Source organism: Sus scrofa, chromosome 17, assembly GCF_000003025.6.
Source record: "Sus scrofa isolate TJ Tabasco breed Duroc chromosome 17, Sscrofa11.1, whole genome shotgun sequence".
Lineage (NCBI taxonomy): Eukaryota > Metazoa > Chordata > Mammalia > Artiodactyla > Suidae > Sus > Sus scrofa.
The window spans coordinates 57,474,985-57,488,774 of NC_010459.5; the positions used below are offsets into that span (position 1 = coordinate 57,474,985).

The 13,790-nt window shown below is 50.3% G+C and overlaps 1 pseudogene; it reads left to right on the plus strand.

Moving 5' to 3' along the window:
* On the plus strand, positions 5,377 to 5,855 carry LOC100625508 (annotated as a pseudogene).

Sequence of the window (13,790 nt, forward strand, 5' to 3'; positions counted from 1 at the left end):
CTGGTTGACAACATCCTAAGAGCCCCGCCCGCTTTCATGTTGGATGGTTCGTGCCCCCAGAGGGCCTCCCTGCCCAGCCCCGCGGTGCCTGCTCTGTCCCCACCGCCCAGCAGGAGGGAAGGGAGTGGGCGGGGTGGGCCAGCAAAGTCCCTCGAGACGGAGGAGGCCTCCTGGGAACTCAGGTGCCCAGGCCACCGGTTGTGGGGGGGCCCCCCACGTTTACCTTCCATCAAGGCAGACGTTCTGACCTCAGAAGAGGAAAACAACACTTTCAGAAGCTCTCTTTTATTGGGCGTTCCAGACAGGAAATGCTCCCCGAGAACCACGATTTGGGAGGCCACGTATAAGTGAGTCAGAAACATACGGATTCGATTTTCCTTGTGCAAAACCCCCGAACACTCTACAAGGCAAGGAACAAACTGTGACTAGTCTGTTCCTGGAGCCGGCCCTGAGCCAGAGGCATCCCCCTTCCAGATGGCTCCACCATCCCTTCATTCACTCAGTCATTCAACAAACACTGCCGAGTCCTCCCACGTGTCAAGCAAGCACTTGGCAGACCCCGGGTTTCCCCCAGAAAGCAAGCACAGGGGAGCGGACCATCAGGCTGGAGAGACAGGTGGAGGCCAGGTAGCCCCGCCCACTAGCCCCGCCCACTAGCCCCGCCCCCAGGCGAGCAGGGGGTGGGGGGGGGAGGGAGACAGTGATTGATGGAGGGTGCGGCAGATGCGCAGTTTGGCCGAGGCCTTCTGAGCCGACTTATGTTTCTTGAGGTGCAAAAGGAAAATACAGGACAGGCTTTGAAATAAGGAAGGAGTGAGCTTGGAAAATAGCCATCGACACTTCGTGACTTCTGGGCGTATCCGTTCCTCCCTCTCATTGTAAAAGTATTGCATGTACCTGGTTTCAGTTCTGCCATGTGACCAGTGCCCTTCCATGCGCCGTCCTTCTTGGGTTAGATGGATGAGCTGGAGGGAGGAGGCTGCAGTCGGCAGCCCTGGTGTGGGGGTCCGTCGCCCTGATGGCACTTCCCAGCCGCGGCTGAGCACTCCAGCCAAGCATCCTCCAACTCTCCTAAGAGTCACATGCGGACTGCACTTTACAGTTTGCACGTGTTCTCATTAGAGCCACAGGCACAGAATGAAGCGGAGGGCACTGAGCCCTGCTTTAGGAACAGGTGAGCTACAGCTCAGAGAGGGGCCAGCAGTCGTCCAAGGTCACCCAGGGAGCCAGGGTCAGAGCCCGGACTCAAACCCAGGACTCCTGCTGCAGGTCCCACGTTCTCTCCAGCCCCCACCACACATCCTTCTTTGGCGTTGAGTCCACCACGTGGTGAGATGCCTGAGCTCCGTGGGGGAGGGCGTGCCCAGCCTCTCCCACATCTCTGCCCCGGATTCAGGACAAGTGAGCCCTTCCAGGGGCGCAGTCTCAGCAGGGCGGGAGCAGGGGGTCAAGCCCAGAGCAGGTGACAGCACAGAGGCCAAAGGGGCACCCAGGGCAAGTGTGGGGGGTGGCATTTGCCATAAGCCTGGAAAGGGAGGTGGAGAGGCCAGCGCCCAGGTAGGGCCATGCTCAGGGGTCAGGGGCGGGGCTTCTCCGTGGGGCTAGAGAGCTTTGGGGCTTGAACAAGGCAGCTCCACTGGGACATCCCTTCATGGCCACATGTTGGCAAAGCCACCTTTCCTGCGGACTCAGCAACTGCCCTGGTCCCACCAGGGTTCTGGAGAGGCTGTGCCCCCTGCCCTCTCTTGGGCATCCAGCTCCTGCCTGTGGGCCCCATCTGTGGATGGCCTCAGCCACTGTCTCCACGCGCTGTCAGGCTTGGACCCCAGACCCTCTCCTGACATCCAGTTAAAAGATCAAACATTCGGAGTTCCCGCTGTGGCTCAGTGGTAACAAAACCAACTAGTATCCATGAGGATGTGGGTTCGACCCCTGGCCTTGCTCAGTGGGTTAAGACTCTGGCGTTGCTGTGAGCTGTGATGTAGGTGGCAGATGCAACTCGGACATGGCGTTGCTGGGGCTGTGGTGTAGGCTGGCAGCTGCAGCTCTGATTCGACCCCCCACCTGGGAACTTCCATATGCCACAGGGGCAGCCAGAGGAAAAAAAAATCAAACACTCCCTCGAGCCCACTGCAGGCAGCACTTTTCCCCTGAAGATTTAGGAAAATGCAAGCAGCTTATAATAGAGGGATTTTCTTGGTAAGATATTCTTTGCCATTTGCACCGGTTGAGCCCCAGCTTCTCACCTCCGTTCCTCTCCCGCTTTCTCTGCCCCCTTAGTTCATGCGTAGTCATCTCCCTGTGCTGTCTTTTTCTAACTCTCCTTAAGGTATTTCCTCGCCGCCTCGTCCCTGGACAATTAGGACAACGTTTTCCTATTCATGCTTGGAAAATGCAGCCACCAGGAGGGCGAGATGATTTTATTCACTTTTCTTATCAGGGGATGGGAAGCTTTAGGATCAGAGAGAAAATACGTCAAGCTTGAGGGCCCTACAGCCTCAGCCTCGACTCACCCTGTCTTTGTAGCATGAGAGCAGCTGCAGACATGTCTGTGAACAGACGGGGGGGCTCTTTTCCGGTTAAAAAAAAAAAACCAAAAAACCCCCCCAAACCCCCAGAGCCTCAGTTTGCAAATCCCTGTTCTAATCATCAGTTCCTGAGCTGAGGGAGAGTCACTGGGCACACATGTACCCTGTTTTCCGAAACCACAGACTCACACGCCAGGTCTTTTCTGAGCCCGGCCCTGTGCTAAGTGCGTGGGAGGCTGGAGGTCAGTTCTCAGAAATCTGTTCGTGGAGTTCCCGTCACGGGGCAGTAGAAACGAATCTGACTAGGAACCATGAGGTTGTGGGTTCGATCCCTGGCCTCACTCAGTGGGTTAAGGATCCAGCGTTGCCATGAGCTCTGGTGTAGGTCGCAGACACGGCTCAGATCTGGCGTTGCTGTGGCTATGGTGTAGGCCAGCAGCTGTAGCTCTGATTTGACCCCTAGCCTGGGAACCTTCATCTGCAGATGCGGCCCTAAAAAGACAAAAAGATAAAAAGACAAAAAAAAAAAAAAAAAGAAAGAAAGAAAAAAGAAAAAGAAATCGGTTCGTAATTACCTAAGCTTTGAAGGTAAAAGTGATTGAAGGTGGGTGTACCTTCAAAGTTCACGTCCACCTGGAGCCTCTGAAGGTGACCTTTGCTGATGTAATTAAGGTAAAATCAAGAGATTGTGCTGGATTAGGGTGGGCCTGAAATTCAGTGTGCGTTTTTCTTAGAAAGAGACAGAAAGAGCCACGCACAGACACCCCCAGGAGAAGGCTGTGAGACCACAAGGGCGAGGACAGAAGTGATGCTGCCATGAGCCAAGGCCACCAGGACCACCAGGGCTGGACGTGGGGAGGAACAGCCTTGCCTCTAAAGCCTTCGGAGGGAGTGTGGCCCTGCCGACACTTTGAGCTTGCGCTTCTGGCTTTTGGGATGGAGGGCAGAGAGAGGATGAAGTCCTGTTGTTTCAAGCCCCCCACCTTGTGGCAGTCTGTTACGGCAGCCACAGGACACTATGACCAGCCTGCTGGAACATTTCCCCAAACATGCTCCCTTTGAGAAGGAGACGAAAGGTCTCATCACGTTCCTGTGTCGGATATTCAGTGCGATTTGGCTTCGCAGGAAGCGTGAACGGGAGGCAATGCTGCCCGGGTCTGGCCCTGGCCGTAGGACAGTCCTAATTTCTGAGCAGTAAGAAGCAGTTCCCCCAATAGTCTCTCCACTTGCACCTGTCTTGGGGTGATGAAGCCAGTGAGCAGGAGGCTATGACGTCACAGCCCGAGATGGGGTGTGTGTGGGGGGTCAATCAGAGCCAGGATGCTCTGGCTGGACCAGTGGGAGGAGAGGGGACATGGGCTCACTCGGCCTGTTCGGATAACGGTGGTGCTCAGAGACCAGCCCGCCTCAAACTTCTCCTGGAGGAGAAACATCCACAGTGCGGAAATGGCCACCTCAACACTCAGGTCACAGTCTGACAAGTGGCAGGGGGCTGGGTGGACACAGGTGAAGAATTCAGGGCTTGGAGTCTCATGGCAAAGGTTTAACTCCTTCCACGGGAGTCACCTCCACCTCAACCACCCTGGATGGGGGAGGCGTGTCTTCCCAAAGGAAGGATGCTGGGTGGACGATGTCTGCTCAGCTGGGGACCATCGATGGGAAGAGGGAGCAGCACAGGGCGGGGGTGTGGTACACGCACTCGTCTGCACACACACAAGCCTCGCTCCACCTGGGAGGCCGCCAGCTTTGAGCAGAGGACCGGCCTTCACGGGGCAGCGGCAGCCTCGCTCTGGATGGAGGAGCAGTGTTCTCAGGGCGCCAGCAACAGAAATGGACACTGGGAGTTCCCATCACGGCTCAGCCGAAACGAATCTGACCAGCATCCGAGGATGAGCTCAAATCCCTAGTAGCTGTGGCTGTGACGTAGGCCAGCGGCTGTAGCTCCAGTTTGATCTCTAGCCTGGAAACCTCCATATGCCAATGGTGGGTGCTAAAAAGCCAAAAATTGAAACAAAACAGAAACGGTCTCTGCCAAGGAAGGGGAAGAGAGATGAGCAGGACGTGGGGAAGTCACAGGGCGGTGTGGAGTGGATGAATGGATGAGCGAATGAGTCTGAGGCTCCTTGGGAATCAAGGACCAGGCGGGGGTCCTGGCGAGCAGTCACTTCTCCAGCCATCTCTTTGGAACTTGGTTTCTCCTTTTATTTGCAGTATGTGGTGGTGGCCTCGGTGCTTCCTGTGCACAACAAGGATAACAGAACTCACTGACTTTAGAGAGCTTTTCATCGAATGCCTTCAAGGGTGATTGCAAATGGCTGCAAGATCTCCCCAGAAAGGCACAGGAAGTGCTCTCATTGCATGGAGTTCCCACTCACAGCAGGCGCCTCCAGCCAAGTGGCCTGTGTGATCTCTGCCTGGGTTTGGGACGCCTTACCCGGGCATAGTTGAATCCACACCTTAGATGCTACCAGGATGCAGACAAGGGAGAGGCTTTCATCCCAGTTATCCAATCCCTCTAGGGAAATGGGGGATGGGGACTTTGACCCCGAAGGGTTCCAAGGCATTGTCAGTGAAATTTGAGTGGGGTCCCCCAATGTTCACTCTAGCTCCAACACCTTCCCCGTGACCACCTCGCGAAGCTCAAGGACCTTGACAATTACGTTTTCCTGATAACTTTCAAAACGTGCTTTTAAAAACATCTTCCCCGGGGGGGGGGGTCGACTTGCGGGTGGGTGTCGACTGCTTTCTGTCCCTTGGGCTCTGGCGGCTTCGTTCGGATCCTGTCCTGCGAGCGGCCTGAGCTGAGGCGACAGTGAGCGCAGCCTGAAGTTCGGGGCCCACCGCCTGAGCTTGCGGATTCCTGAGCGGCTCCTTCTCCTTCCTCTGCAGAAATGGGCAAGTTCGTGAAACCCGGGAAGGTGGTGCTGGTCCTGGCCGGTCGCTACTCTGGACGCAAAGCAGTCATCGTAAAGAACACTGATGATGGCACCTCAGACCAACCCTACAGCCATGCCCTGGTGGCTGGAATTGATCGCTATCCCCGCAAAGTGACAGCTGCCATGGGCAAGAAGAAAATTGCCAAGAGCTCAAAGATCCAGTCTTTTGTAAAGTTTATAATGATAATCACCTCATGCCCACAAGGTACTCCGTGGATATCCCCTTGCACAAAACTGTGGTCAACAAGGATGTCTTCAGAGACCCTGCACTCAAACGCAAGGCCCGACGAGAGGCCAAGGTCAAGTTTGAGGAGAGATACAAGACTGGCAAGAACAAATGCTTCTTCCAGAAGCTCCGGTTTTAGGTCTGTCTTATTTCGGTCATTAAAATGAAAATTAAAAACAAAACAAACATCTTCCCAGCATGCCTGGTCAGGTGGCTGAGCCCAGGTGCAATGTTACAGCTTTTCAGAAGGATGCTTTTTCCTCCTCTTCCCCATGTCAAGGCCTCAAGTGACTTTGACACCTCAGTAGGACCCGATGGGGTCACGATGCTCTTCGTTTTACAGACGAAGAAAAATGAAACATTCAGAGAGGCCGCGATGCCCCCTGAATCTGAAACCCTGGCCCGAAATTCTCCGGGTCTCACGGTTCCCCTTTGCCCACAGAGAAGCATCCTTCTCTCAACAGATGATCATTCGTGAAGCAAGTTGAAGGCAAAACGCTGGCAGATTTGAGCTCGTCCTGGGAAAGTGGTTGGAAAACGGTTTCCATGGGTACAGATTTTGACATTAGCAACTGCAAATGTTCGCCACCCCAAGATGACAAAACTCCAGCAACTTCGAAGCTGTGAAGGATAGCTTTAGGGCAAATTTTAATTAAAATTAGATAGCATATATGAAAAGCATCTAATTTGTACTCTCTATAAAAGAGTTTGGGAAGCTCAACTCCAGAGCCTCGGGACTGTGGCTGTAACAATTATGATGCAACTTTTCACAGCACAATCATAACATGTTAATTTGTTAATGCCTCAGTCAGAGCAGGAGAGAGGGCTTCTGACAGCAGGAGGAAAACACAGATTACATTTACATTTCTATTTTTAAATACATTAAATGTTTCCAGTCAAATTCAAACTTCATGTGAAAGTTTTGAATTTCTACTGATTTTTTTTTTTTTTAAACTCAGATCGCCTGCTAAGATGAGAGAATATTAAGATTCTCAGGATTTTTCAGGGCGAATTAAGTGATTTCTCTACTTGAAGGGGGCCGCAGTTCCAGACGTGCTGAAATGCGGCCATTTAGTGGAGATTAAAGTGGGTTTCTTTTTCCTCCTTTCCTTGGAGACGTGCTGGCCCCGTAGACACAGACTCAGGAAGGAGCTAGCTCAGGGAAGAAGTTTTTACAACAGCGAATATGAGAAACGTCATTGTCAGTGACTCTATTTCTCAATATAACAGAAAGAAAATCGAGGGGGGAGGCCAGCAGGGGGAGGCCAGGGTGAAACAGGTGGTTTCACCCAAAGGTGGTGCGTGCTCTCAGGGCGGGGAAACCTGTCCTCGATTTTGCATCCTGAAGGCCTCTCTACCTCACCCTAGACCCAGCCCTGAAACCACACAGCCCCAGCTTAGCAAGTTCAAACTAAGTGGCTCCAAATGCTCACCATCTTCCGCCTCACCTGACACGGGGGCGGGGGGCGTGGAGTACGAGGACTTAGTGGCCTCAACGGATTGCAATGAAATCACTGAACTTTTGCAGATTTTACAAAAACATATGCCCATGGGAAGACATCCCAGGGGCCCTGCCCAGGGCCTCGGAAGGACCTGTGAAAGACTGGGACCTTGAGTGTACGCCCCACGTGCTTCTGTCAAACCACCTCGGCGTGCATCAGTCTTATAGGGTTCTCCAGCAAATCTGAAGAGGTGACGCTATTACTAACCCAGGCCAGAGAGGGGAAGAAATTGAGGCACAGAGGAGGTGCCTAATTTGATTTGGGTCACACAGCTAATAACCGGCAGAGCTGAGATTTGAACTCACGCGTGCGGATGCCAGAACCTCGACTCTCACCGCCACCAGACGCCGGCCCTCCAGGGTAGGATCTCTGTGCACTCGTTGTTCTAAAATGGAAGGAACACGGGAATGGAGGCGTAGACATACACAGGTGTAGCGAGCACAGGAGTCTGGCTGGAATAGTGTGGCAAGGACAGGTGTGACACCCGCAGGGGTTATAAGCACAGGTGTGACACACACAGGCGTCGTGAGCACAGGAGACTGGACGGGTGTAACACTCGCAGGTATAACAAGTATGGAGGGCAGGATAAAAATTAAGACAGTAAATAATTGTCCCCAAATCTGACATGACACCAGATTCCAGCAGCGGAGAATCACCTTTCCCATGGCTGGGTCTGGAGCAGGAGCAGATGACAAGGCCCTGCAAGGACCTGGCGGGACAAAGAGAAGGGCGGGCAGGGAGGAGGGAGGCGCTTTCCCACTTTCTTCCAACCCTGGGACTGCTGCTTAAAAATCTTTTTGAACCTTGATCCTGTGTATAAACAAGGTGTGATACTATTTATTTCTGAATGTAATGGGAAGATTAAATTAAGGAACCTCAGTGCAGCGGAAAGATTGTTTTTCCTACAATATCCAGCATCGACTCTTTGGAAGAGCTCCCTCACCCCCACCCCGTGTGACCCAGGTTGGCCCATTAATCCCTCACTGCAAGGGTGGGGCAGAAGCTGGCTGGCCAATGAGAGTGCACCACTTCCTTGGACGTGGTGATTGGTCCAGGGTGGATCCAAGACTCAAACGGACCAATCGGAGTCCTCCCTGGAATTCAGACGCAGGTGTTGGTCAAGAAGGTTGCTGGTAGGATGTCTTGGGGCTGCCTGTTTTCTTGGCTGCTGTGAGTGAGGCTCAGGAGACTGAGGGAGGCAGAGCTGAGAGCCTGAAAGAGACAGAGGGAGATGGAAGAGAGCCATGGCAGCAGAGCTGAGCAGGACACATCGCTCACTAAATCCCCATGGAGCTGCAGGAAGGAAATGCTGTTTATTATCAACCTATTCTACAAACGAGGCAACATGAGGTGAATTACCTGCTCATAGTGCACACGGCAAGTAAGTGTGGAGCCCAGGGTTGGCATGTCTGCCTGTGAGCCCAGTTTAGTCATTCTGCAGGTGCTTAGGGAGACCCTGCATTGTGCTGACCCTGGGCTAGATGCTGGCGATCCAATTACAGTAGACTCGGTGGCTGCCCCCAGAAAGTCCATGATCGAGTGGAGAGAGGTGTGCGAGCAAAATGGTAGAGCTCCGAGGTGTTATGACATCATGGGATGGTGCATGGAAGAGAATCAGTGCGTTTTGCCAGAGGGTTGGAGGGCAGGGCGGGCTGACCGAGGAGGAAGATTATAGCCTGAGTCTTGAAGCTGGAGTTCCAGAGTGAAGTGTGGGCAGAAGACACAGAAGAGTCAAGGCTTTGGAGATTTGGGACTGAGATGTATTCGGGTGCTGATAAATCAATAAAAGGAAGCAGAGGCTGGAGGGGAGACCAGAGTGGTTTTAGTTTCAAGTGATTGAAATTTACCCCCAAAGAACGGAAGGAGAAAGGAACTGGCTCCTGTTACCGGAGAGGGTCCTGGGACAGGCTCGCAAGGTACAAGGACATTCTGAAGGAATGGGGGCCCCTGGGACTGGAGCAGGGACCTCCCCACCCCACAACTCCCCCACCCTAGCCTGTCTCCATCTCTGCGGGTCTCAACCTGCTCTGCCTCTCAGCTTTGTTCTCACCTCTGGCAGATAGGACCTTATGTGGTGAAGAACACAGCTGCCTAGAGTTACAGCTTGCCAGCCTGGATGGAAAGAGGATTCTTCTTTCCAGCCAGTGTCTGTCCCATCCCAGGGAAGGTCTCCTTGGTCCCTCTTGGGTTGCATGACAACCCTTGGAACCAATCTCTAATCCAGGGACATAGGCTACTGTGATTGGCCAGGCTGACTCTTGGAACCACCTTAATGACCAGGGGGCAATGACCAAAGAAAGAGACTATAAAAACTTGCTACACGGGCTAAACAAATAAATAAAATTATCTACCTACCTATCTATGTAACATAGATATAGATATCGCTAAGTACCAGTCTACCTACCTCTCTACCTCCCTCCCTCCCTCCCAGCCAACTCAGTCCCCTGGTAGATTAGGACAATAAGGCCCTTATGCATAGGAAATTTGGAGTAGAACTTGAGAGACAGGCAATACTTAGTGATTTAAAATGATCTCCAACCTTGGAGTCAGCAGTGGATTCTTAGGTATGACACTGAAATCATGAACACCAAAAGAAAAATAGGTACGTTGGATTTATCGCAATTAAAAATTTGTACATCTCAAAGGGCATTATGAAGAGAATGAAACAGTAACCCACAGAATGGGAGAAAAGATTTTCAAATCATGCATCTGATAAGAGTTTCAGATCCAGAATAATTCCCAAGTTGACGTATAATTCTTACAACGCAACAACAAAGAGGCAGACAACCCAGTTGAAAAATGGGTGAGGACTTGAATAGACATTTCTTCAAAGAAGATGTACAAATGGCCAATAAGCACCTAAAAATATTTGCAATATCATTATCATTAGGGAAATACAAACCAAAGCTGCCATGAGTTACCCCTTCATACCCACTGGATGGTTATCATAATCATTCTAAAAGTAAAGTACCAGTGTTGATGAAGATGGAGGTAAACTGAGTCCTGGTACATTGCTGGGGGGAATGTAAAATAGTGCAGCCAGTGTGGAAACAGTTGGGCAGTCCTGCATGATGTCATTTACATTTGGAATCCCATCATGGCTCAGCAGCAATGAACCCAACTAGTACACAAGAGGAGGTGGGTTTGATCCCTGGCCTCGATCAGTGGCTTAAGGATCCATCGTTGCTGTGAGCTGTGGGGTAGGTCACGACACAGCTTGGATCCCCTGTTGCTGTGCCTGTGGTGTAGACCAGCAGCTACAGCTCTGATTCAACCCCTAGCCCAGCAACTTCCATATGCCCAGGGTGTGACCCTAAAAGGACAAATAAATAAAAAATAAAAATAAAAATAAAGAAATAAAAATGAATACCGATGAATATACATGCAAAACAAAACCAGACTCACAACATAGAAAACAAACTAGTGGTTACCAAAGGGGAGCGAGGAGATGGGGGCGGGCAAGCTAGGGGTATGGGCTTCAGAGATACAAACACCTATGTATATCATAGATAAGCAAAACCAGCTATAATGGAAAAAAAATAGAAATCATTAAAGATGAAAAAAATCGATAAGCAATATACAAGGGTCTATTGTACAGCATGGGGAATTACAGCCGTTACTTTGTACAAACTTTCATGGAGTGTAATCTGTAAAACTACTGAACCGCTATGCTCTATATCTGAAACTAATATAATGTTGGAAATCAATTGTACTTCAATAAAAAATGAGTGAAAGCAAATAAGTGGTCATTACCTATGAAAAAAACAGTGGGGAAGTCCCTCAAAGAGTTAAACATAGAATGACCATATGACCTGGCATTCCATGCCTAGGTAAATGCCCAAAAAAATCACAACAGGAGCTCAAACAGATGCTTGTACACCAATGTTCTCTGCAGGATTGTTCACAACGGCCAGAGGGTGAAGACAATTTTTAGAGTCTATCAGCAGGTGCATGGATACACACATAGTGGCATATACTTAATATGAAACGTTATTTAACCTTAAAAAGAAAAGTGGTTCTGAAAATGCTACATCCTGGCTGAACCTTGCAATCATTATGCAAAGGGAAAAGGACAAATGATTCAACCGGTAGGAGATAATCTGGAGTGGGCAAGACATAGAGACAAGAAAGAGACTAGAATTCCCAGGGGCTAGCGAGGAGGGAAGAATGGGGACAGATTGCTTAATAGGTACGGAATTTCTGTTTGGGTCGATGCAAAAATTTTGGAAATCGCCAGTAGTTGCACAACATTGCACATTTCATTACCGCCACCGAATTAAAGAGCAAATTTTATGTTGTATGTATTTTACCACAATACAAAACTGTTTTACGCGATCTCTGAGAGTCTGCCTCTCACGGGTTCAGAACTCCCAAGGAATGTCCCAGGAGGAAGTACTTGCATTTCTTCTCTCTGGGGAGTGAATGGTACCGGTCCCTCTACCTCCATCCCACAGTGAGTCAGAGAAGAAAAATCCGAACATAAACACACGCAGGCTTTTGCTTTGCTGATGCGGTCTCTGATAGTTTGAGCTGAAATTGACCTAGAAAGGATGAAAAGAAAAAGACCTCTTGGTCAAATTCTGTTGAGGAGCTGACAGCTGATCTAAGGGGACCTCTAGATATAGAAACAGTGGGGAAAGGGGAGGGGGAGGGGCAACAGGGGCAGAGGATTAAGAGGCACAGACTGGTAGGTATCAAATAATCTATGAGGACATATTGCACAATGTGGGGAATATTTTATAATAACAATAAGTGGAGTATAAACCTTAAAAGTGGTGACTCATTATACTGTATACCTGTAACATATGATATTATACATCAACTCTAATTCAGGAAAAATAAATTCATTTAAAAAAACCTAGGAGTTCCCGTCAAGGCGAAGCAGAAATGAATCCGACTAGGAACCATGAGGTTGCGGGTTCGATCCCTGGCCTTGCTCAGTGGGTTAAGGATGCGGTGTTGTGGTGAGCTGTGGCCAAAGACATGACTCGGATCCCACGTTGCCCTGGCTGTGGCGTAGGCTGGCAGCTGTAGCTCCAATTGGACCCCTAGCCTGAGAACCTCCATCTGCCACAGATACGGCCCTAAAAAGCAAAAAACAAACAAACAGGTGCCCCAGGCAGGCCAAAAGGTGAGATGGAAGAGATTGGAGGCTTTTTTTCCCACAGGCAGGAAGGAAATGGAGAAGTTACAGAACAGGCTGTGGGCAGGTGTGGGTCAGTGTCCCATGTGGCTTCTTTCCTGGTCCAGGATGGCTTCCCCCCTACTCAGCATCTCATCCCAAGGCCATAACCTCCAGAGGCTGAGTGAGGCTGGTGCGTCCTGGGGGTCTGGTTAAAGAGCAGCGGGATGTTTCCCAGCAGCCCTTGCGGAGCCCCCTGCACCCTTCAGTGGTCAGAATTGTGTGCAATGCCCATGCCTGAAGCAACCACTGCTTAGTGCAATGGGATTGTCACAATTGGCTTAGACCGATCAGGATTCACCTTGGATCGGGATGGGGGTTGGGTTACCTTGGCTGAGGGGTAGATGAGAGGGAGGAGAACACAAATGTTCTCTGAACAACCTACAGCTTTTGCTATTGACTGCAAGTGACAGAAAATTCAGAGCAGTCTGGCTTGATTTCAAAATGAGGTGTGCTGGGGGTTTGGGATGGAAATGCTATAAATTGGGTTGTGATGACCAGCATACAAGTATAAATGTAATGAAATTCATGGAGTAATTATAAAAAATAAAAATAAAAAATAAAAATGAGGTGTGAGTTCACCCATTGGGATTAGATACAACGCAATTTCCAACTCAAACACAGTGCTAGGATTGGAATCTTGGTTTACAAAATGGCTGCAGAAGCTCCGGGTGTCACATCTTCACCACCATGCAGCAGAAGAGAGAACTGTCAGCCTCAGCGAACATCTCTGCATGTTTTATGGACCCCCACTGGGTGACCCTCTATTGAATTATTGGGTGATCCTGAGCTGATGAGGGAGCCTCAAGCTACCCTCAAGGCAATAGGCTAAGAATAGGGGAGAAGCACTCCAAAGACAATTATTGTACTTTTTGCTAGAAGCTGAGGACAGATGTGGGCAGCCTAACAGCAGATCAGGCAAGGTGGTCTTGAAGGCCAGCTCCTCCCCTTTCCGGAGAGAGGGGGTCTCCTGAATTGGCCAGATGGGGCCAGTTCCAGGGGCAGCAGGAGAAGAGAGAGTAGAGAAAGGGCTGAAGACTTTGTTTCTAAAATGAAACCAGGGTAGACTCTTTTCAGAAGTCGCCTGAGCAAGGAGAGAAGGAAAGAATGTCTTTGAGCTGCTCCTCGATGAAAGGGCCCATTTCTTTGCATGTTTCTCTAACCTTTTCCTAACCAGGAAGTCACAAGGGGATTAGCAATTTTCTGCAAAGAAACTCTTTGCGTGACCTTCTCTGGGAACAAATTTGAGTGGCACCATATACACGCTGCATTATTTTTTGCCTTAATGAATTATGCATGCCTAAAAGGAGATCTCTCTCTACACGTCTATATCTATCTCACTGCTCAGCCTGTTTCTTTGTGTTTATGAATTTAACCCCATTTCCTATATCCATCCATCCATCCATCCTTCTAAAC